The sequence below is a fragment of the Cardiocondyla obscurior genome, linkage group LG24, assembly GCF_019399895.1.
Source record: "Cardiocondyla obscurior isolate alpha-2009 linkage group LG24, Cobs3.1, whole genome shotgun sequence".
Lineage (NCBI taxonomy): Eukaryota > Metazoa > Arthropoda > Insecta > Hymenoptera > Formicidae > Cardiocondyla > Cardiocondyla obscurior.
The window spans coordinates 308,084-316,304 of NC_091887.1; the positions used below are offsets into that span (position 1 = coordinate 308,084).

At 45.0% G+C, this 8,221-nt stretch overlaps 1 protein-coding gene across 1 annotated transcript in view; it reads left to right on the plus strand.

Annotated features, from left to right (window-relative positions):
* Positions 1–8,221, plus strand: part of LOC139111511 (circadian clock-controlled protein daywake) — a 131,538-nt gene that overhangs the window by 25,557 nt on the left and 97,760 nt on the right. The gene's annotated exons all lie outside the window — the stretch shown is intronic.

Sequence of the window (8,221 nt, forward strand, 5' to 3'; positions counted from 1 at the left end):
GCGCGTCAGTGGTAGAATTCTCCGCGTTTAAAGGTCATTTCCTTCGAAATCGACGCTTTTCAGTCATCCCTAAACTGGCGAACAATGTCGCGGGCCACATCGACCGTGACAATGGAAACATCCGGCCAATTGTCGCGCCCACCATACATCGTGGACCCGTGGCCTATGCGTATAATTGTGGTCATGTTAGTCCCCCCATTTAGGCGTGCTACGTGTGCTACTGTCATACTCGCTCTTTCTCCCCTCGTCAAAAGACGTCGAATTTTACCTGGCTACTGCGGAAAAGTCAAAGGCGCTGGTTATAAGTTTCCGCGTTATTGCGAAAATTACGAGAGCGAGAACGAGCGACCGGCGCGTGTTCTGTTCACTTCTCACGAACGTTTTATCGAGAGACTCTCGTGGCTTTTTTAAATATAAAAATCTCGCAGTATGTTAAAAAAAAATATAACGACGCAAGTTGAATTTTTCGTCGCATTTAAGAGCGGCATTTTGCAACTACTTCCGCGCGTATAATAGGCTCCCGATCTTTCAACGGCGGCGCGAGAAAAAGGGGCCGCGATCAGTTTGCGCGAGCAAACGCGGCCTGTGAGACAATGGCCCGATATATGATGAGCTTCCACATTGGCTATTACGTTACTTCCGGTAACATAAACCAGCACTTTGCCGGCATAACGCTGACACGGTGGTGTTCAGGTCGGATCTTGATCTATTAAGGGGTTCACTCGTTCCCTTGTAAGCCGCGCGCAGGGATCTAGACACGCCAGTCAATTTGTCACAATCTTTACCAATTCGACCGCAAATGCGTCAATCCGGTTAATTTCTTCGGTTAAAATAATATATCAAAAGCGAGCTTACGGGCTTCCGTGCAAAAATTAGTGATACGCAATAGTTTCGGCGGACTATTTATCGAGCGCGATAAGATATTATTTTTGAGATCGGTATCTCGGAGATTATTTCGAAAAAGCTCAATCTAGCAGCAGAGATATAAATTTTTAATTCGAATTCGTGATAAAATAATTACTTGCTTCGTCTTTTTAAAATTCGATGGCGCGCACAATCGTCGGAAGTTTTGGTTAATTCGCTGCTGGAGGAGTTCTTAAACGGCCTTATTCTCAATGAAAGCGCCTCTTTAGGTTTAATTAGCTGCAACAGAGTGCAGCATTCAGCCGTTAGAAGATCTCGTTTGTACTGGCAACAGGAAAATAATAATGTTACAATTATCTCAGCATTATTTTACTTAGCGCGTTCTCGAAAAGCTGACGCGACTTAACGTGATAGTTCTAATTACCTTGAGGGTCTTTAGAAATAAATTTTATGTATTGATAAAAAAAAAAAAAAAAGAAACCGACGCAAGTTGCAAGTAGGAGAACGTTGCGCCATCCAGAGTTCTTCTCTCTTTTTCTCTCTCTACCAGCTCGTGGTTTAACAAATTTCACCAGCGTTTGTTTTCATTCTGTGCAAAAGCCGTCGGAAATAATTCTTGATATAACAGGAGGAGGAGGGGGTCGAGATATACATTGCCCTGACAATAATGTCATCGTCAGAGAGTGTCGATAACTGAGAGTCCTCCGGCTTCTCCTTCACTCCTTCCCTCCGCTTCTCTATCTTTGTTCCTCTCGTTTTCGCCTCTTTTCACCCCCTGAGCACAGGGGTGTGCTTTCCGGGGTAGTAGCCGCGCTATCGACCACTGTCGCGAAAGCCACGCCTTTGCCCAGGTGAGCATTCAGGGAGCTGTTTCCACCCTTCTCTCTGGGGTAGTACACTCCGCGTATACGCGCGCACGTCCACCCATACCGGCGTACACGTATACTCGCGCGAAATGGTACGCGCGTTCACTCCGGCACATCGTAACTAACTTCGACGCAACTCGAGAGAAAGAACGGAACCTTTCGATGTGCCGCTGCCGCTATTCCCTTATCTGCAAATGAATCTTTTAATAGGAACTTCGTTTATCGCGGTATGAAAATTAATTTAACTCGTTTTCGTGTTTTGCCTTAGAAAGTTTTTTTTTTTAAAAAGAAACAAAATTACGATCTCTTCTCGTTGACCTGTGGATAATCTTGGAACCGCGAACGATTTAAAAATGGTTTTGGATTAAATGTTAAAGACTTAGCAATTAATCAAAAAATTTTTCTCAGGTAAAAAGATTAAGGTTCTCATTTTTGTAAGACATGCTAGTTTAATTATATACAATTTTTTCGCTGTGTGTTTAAATTATATTAAAGCGTGTTAGATTTGAAATTTTGCCACGGGCAAATGTGACCTAATAGCAGCGCGGCGGTGATTTCGATGAATATGCTGGCATTTATTCGCTGGGTGTCCGCGTTTAACAGGCTTATCCACGGCACAGTAAACGCGGCATTGTGTCTCAATTCGGGTAAACGCCGGGCTTAGACTACCATTCGGCCGGGGAAGGCAAGCTGCAGCCGGTGCACTGCGGGATTTCCTGTAAAGAAATATTTGGAAGAAATTGAGCGGCAAATCAATGCACGCGCTAACGCTCGTTGTGAATGCGCCGTGTTTTCACAAAGTTTTCAGCGGACGAAAATCCCACCGGATAATCGCTCGCGTCTCCTACGCGTCGTTTCTTAAATCCTGCTTGCTAAACGCGTCATTGTCCACGACGTGGCGAACGTTCGGGCGAATTGCTGCAGTCCAACGTGTTCGGAAACGATCTAAACTTATTTTTCTTTATTAAAAGGAGCTAGGAAAAATTTGCACAAAGTTGAAAATCGCCGCCGATCGTCCGAAAATCAACGATTCGATGCATAATAGCTGATTAAAGATCGACTGAATTGTTTTAATTTGTAGAAAAAAATTGCACTTTATTTTTATGTAAAATTAAGCGAGTAAGAATTTTTTTTCGCGGCGGAATAGACGCTCGTTAGAGTATTGATGCGGTGTATTATCTATTTTACGACGCGCGTTTTATTATAATCTCAAGTGCGCTTTCACACATTTCGTAGGTATGTTAGGACGCAGGAAGAGACGATAGGATCGCGGGAAGTATGGTGACAGCGTGTCACCGCGGTCATTGTCGGTGATTCCCGAACGATTTCGTACATATATCGGCGTAACCATCGGTTGATGGTTTAAGCGCGTGTGCGCCCCATTGTCACGGGCGAAATAACCCCGACGGGGCGTGGGAGGGTCGCTCGACACGTCCTCGTGGAATTAGGGCTTCCCCCGACCGGCTGCATATTGCTCGGCACGGGCTCTTGATCGTTCTTCGGAAATTCTCACAAATCCCGATGAGCAGAGACTTTATTTCAATTTTGGCGTAACATTTATAGACCACACTTGTAATTGAACGTTATCGCGTACGGCAGCGACAACGGCTCGACGTTGCGATACCAAAAATTAATCCGTGAATTATCGATAAACTTTTGGTGAAAAAAAAATTTACATTTAAAAGCGGAATTTTTAATTGTTATCTTACAAAATTTAATTTCCTATTTTTTTTGCTCGTAACGATTTCCCGTATTTAATCTTCGAGATGTAAAGTTACGTTGCGGAAACACCTCGGGCGATAGATACAACGCCGAGTAAATCACGGCTGTCAACGCCGGTAGAGGTGGAAGAAAAAGTTGTCCCATTCTGAAACGGGCAGCTCGTTTAAGCAGATTTAGCCGCGAAACCGGGAAACGTTTAAGAGGGCGAACGGCTTCGTAAAGAGACTGGTGTAAAATAGCCGGGATTAGAAGGGCCAGAAAAAACTCTCATCCCTCTCGGCACGATTCCAATTTTTCCTCTCAATCCCCGCGAGCAAAAGGAGCCCATTGTACCGTCGTGTTGTATCTATTGGGGCTTCAGTAGGAATCGATATATTTTTTTAACAGCGCGTTATACTTTCTGTACGATTCTCATTGATCGCTGCTGCGAATCACGCGATAGTTTTCTTTCTTCTTTTTTTTTTTTTGCTGGAAACTACTGATTATGCAGGTCGTCACACAACAGAGTCAATAATGTAATTCTTTTCGTTCAGAAATTAGTGAGAGAAATTTATTTTACATTAATTTTAAGATTTTTAATATGTGAATATTCGTGTAATATTTTTATTTGACTTTTTGAAGCGTCGCAAATTGAGTTTTCAAGGCGGCGAAAGAACGTAGGGCTCTTTCACCTTGGTTGATATTAATCGAAACGCCACCATGCATATCGAATGTCAATGTTTGATCACTTAACGATGACTAACGACTCGCTAACTGTCGTTTAACCACGGTTCTGTTTGTTCAATCTACGTTTAATCGTTTCGTGCACGCGCCTCTCTTCAAACAAGCGACTCGACTTTTCGTTCCCAAAGGACGAGCAAAGCGAAATTTATCTTAGGGGGGTGTTCCCATAAAGTTGCGCTCTAGAACGGTGTTAAAACCGAAACAAAGTAAAAATGTTGATTAGAAAGCATCGAAGAAATGTATGAAATACGGATTGACGTTATCGCGTTATTGCAATTGAAGGCAAGAGACGGGGAAGGAAAGGATTCGAGGGGGAAAGGAAAGGGACTGAAAAACAAATCAGTTTTCCGTAGAGGCTTTATTGATTAAGTAATCTTAATACATCGCTGAGCCGCAATGTACCATAAAGAGAGCGGAACCGGAAACGATCCATTCTTAGCGGGGAATATGCTTTGTCGGCGGCGGCGGCGGTCGCTCTCGCCGTTCCGAATTTCTGCTTTGATTAATCTACCCGGAGTTTTTCTGCCCGCGAGAGAGACTTATCATCTCGACCGGCGGTGCGCGCTCTCTGGCAAGCTTCCAGAGCGCACTCCGCACTCTCAGGTTGCCGTCGTCTCGAGATATCGCACGGGACGTCACGGGGGAAAAGGTTGGCGCGCTCTTATGAATCCCGGTCGTTGCCAAAACGCGACAAGAAAACCGCAAAGGCCGCTGTTGTTGCGGCAGCGCACAAGTCCCGTCGGAAAGCATCGAGTTTTCGCGAATCGCGACAAGAGAAAGCTCGAAGGAAAGCAATCCGTTGTTTGTCTCCCGCGAAACAGCCAAACATGTTGCAACGACGTTTTTCTGGGACGTTTTTCGGGAATTAAAAATCTCACTGAGAATCTAACGGAAATTTTTAATATCAATTTTTTTAGACGGAAAAAATAGACCGTTGACAGGTTTGCGGAAGGTGTCTCTGCGTTTTAATTATCTTGCGTTATTATCTCGTATAACCGTTACGAGTCGAGCGTCACCCTCTTCGTCGCGTGTTTCTCGAACGTTACTCGTGATCGCGACGTTCCAGCCGGTATCCTCGTGAATCGGGAATTCTGGCTACGTATTACCGCTGTCGTCCCCGGGTATTTTTCCTGCCTCGTAATCCCGGGGAATTTACGGCGCACAACTTCGGGATCGAGATCCATCCACCGGCACGCCCGGCAACGTTCGCCACGACAACGCTCTCGAGCGACGCCAATGACGGCCGACGATTCGACCGTTCGACATCCCGTCCGACTCTTTTGAAAACTCCTAACAGCACAATAAACTGCCCGCGGCGGAAAGTTTTCGGGATTGAAAAAGTTTTCGGACGCAAACTTCTTCGGGGGGGCCACCCCTTCGACGCGGACGGACATTCAGATTTCCGTCGGACGTACCCGGGAGAATGCCGATCGAACGAGTACTAAACGCGCCTTTCATCCGGCGTCGAACAAAAACACGCCGTACCACCGAAATAAGTTAACGTCGATGACTTATTTTCCGCCGCGTTTTGGATCTGCACGCTTCGCGACGTCTTCGAAGTTTTATGGACGCGTGCGACACGACCGACAAACGCGCGATAAAAGTTTAAAACGTATTTTATAGCAAAGTGCAACCGTTGCGCAATAATTTTTTACAATAATCGCTCAAGTTGACGTAAAACACGGCATCGCGAACGAAGGTTGCCGGGCAGAGGGACGGGGGTGAAAAAGAGCAACGTTGATGCGGAATCGATGCCAATTAGGACGCTTCTTCCGGTCACGCGACTTAGCGCCCCGGCATAATGTCGGCACGTGCCGCTAGCGTGGGCCTTAAAAAATGATAAAAAGAGAGCATCGCTTCCGGTTCCGACGGTAACAATAGCGCGGCTCGCTGGAACTTGGTTTGCTAATCTCAAGGGTTATCGAAGATCACACTTAGCTCCTCAGGGCAGCTCCGCCATCGAAACAATCTCCGATGTTTGCTCGCGAAGCGTGAGAACAAGTAGACGGGCATATCGAAGTACGCTATTGTAATAGAAATTTTTTTTGACCAGCTAATTATTATTGGAAAAATAAAACCCATAGAATAAAAATAAATAACGTGTAAAAATTAAAATAGGAATGCGTAAAATAGATATTAAAATAAAATATTAAAGTGCAGCGCGACTTCGTTGATATCTCGTTCGAGCACGTAATTTACCGGTCGCAGCTTTACGCATCGATGGACCGGCCAAAAGTGCCTCGCGACAGCCGTTCCCGCGGGGGTAGAGGGTTAAAAGAGTCCACGCAAACGTCTCGTGCATTACATACCAAGTTTCCACCCCACGGAAACCAGCTAATAAAACACGTCGTCCACTCGTCCCCCCCTTTTCCTCGCCCGTAACTGCATTGTCGAAGCTTTTTTTTTTCTCCCGGGGTTTTTTTTCCTCCTCGGCGACGCTCGTTCTCGGTCTCTTCCTTCATTCGTGCATACCGCCCCCTCCTCATCTTCCGCATCCCTCGCCGTTCTGTATTTTTCCTTTTTCCCTTTTTTTTTTTTTTTCCTGGGTTCTCGAAGAGCGCGCACACCCCCTCGATTACATTCGGAAATATTAGGGGACGTCCCGCCGTTCGGCGAACTATCAATTTATTTTCGGCTATTGATTGGCATGACCCCGGCGCGATACAGTGCCAAATTTTTATCTTTACATATGTATCTCTTCTGCTCCGTGACAGCCGGCAATTTGAACGAACGAACGACCGCTCGCGCTATTCTTATAACAATCTAATTAATTACGAGCGCTGAAAATAGTAATATGCGGCTAAAAATATCGTAAACTAAAAAAAATAATTTTCCAAGACGAAGTCTGACTGAGGTTTTTAGGCGAGACCCCGTTTTCGAGCAGCAGGCGTTCCTCGCGCGGTTGGTACGCGGAGTAAAAGTCGGTGGACTATGTCCAAATCTATAGATTACGGCCGGCCATATAAATCATGGTCTCCGGCGCGGTACCGGGTTGAATGTTATCTCCCGCTTCCGGTTCGGCGCACCGCCGACATTTCGCGCGCGCCGCTACGAATCCTACGGCTGCGAATTCTACGCGGGGACAGTTTCGTTCTGTACACAGCAGCGGGAGAAATCGCCACAAAGCATATGCTGCCCGCTGTCCACTCCATTTACCTCGCTACGTCATCCGCCGTGATGCGGCACGGGGAGATAAGGGGCGCGAAGGGACCCGGGAAAACCCTTTGTATCGTCGGGCTAAGCGGGGCGGCGATAGATATTTCTAAGTGCATCCTAATTTATGCCTTATGTGCATGATATATAAGATAATCTCAGTTAACGTTGACCCTCGAATGGAACATTAGGTTTTGGCAATCCTAGGACGATTTTTAAATATTACAATTAAAAAAAAATATTTTCTTCTTTGCGATCGACGAAAAAAATGTTTCTTCACCTTAAATTAATTAATTTATTTAAGGATCAAGTGAATTAAGAAAACAATCTGATGCTATTTGATTGTACGCGTTATCACTTCGATAATATTTTAATTTTAAATTCACGTAAAATAAATCTGCTATCAAATTTAAGCTTGCAGACGATTTTCAATTTCCCGTATAATATTTATGAAGTAAAGAAAATGAAATATGTATAATACGTCCATAAATAGACGGTTAAATATAATTTAGATTAAAAATTAGAAGATAACAATTTTTGATGATATACTATCGCTCGATAACTCGCGTAGATATAGGCGATTATTATCCCTGTTTTGGCACTTTATCGTTTTTTTTTCGTGAAACCTAAATGATTAATAAAATTCCCCGGGGCTGATATCGATCGTGTTTTATTGCGCGAGGCTAATCGGATAAGGAATCGTGATTGCCCGATCGGTTATTTCGATCGCGAGAGGAAATCGTGAGATAAGACGTTTGAATCCTCTATCATTTTCTTGCCGATCGCACGACCGTGCGTGTGACATAATGCGAATAATGAAAAGTTTTTCTGGGAGGGGGGAGTCGCAGAAGTCAAACGCGATCCCCATCGAGACTCGATGGGGCGCCCTCAGG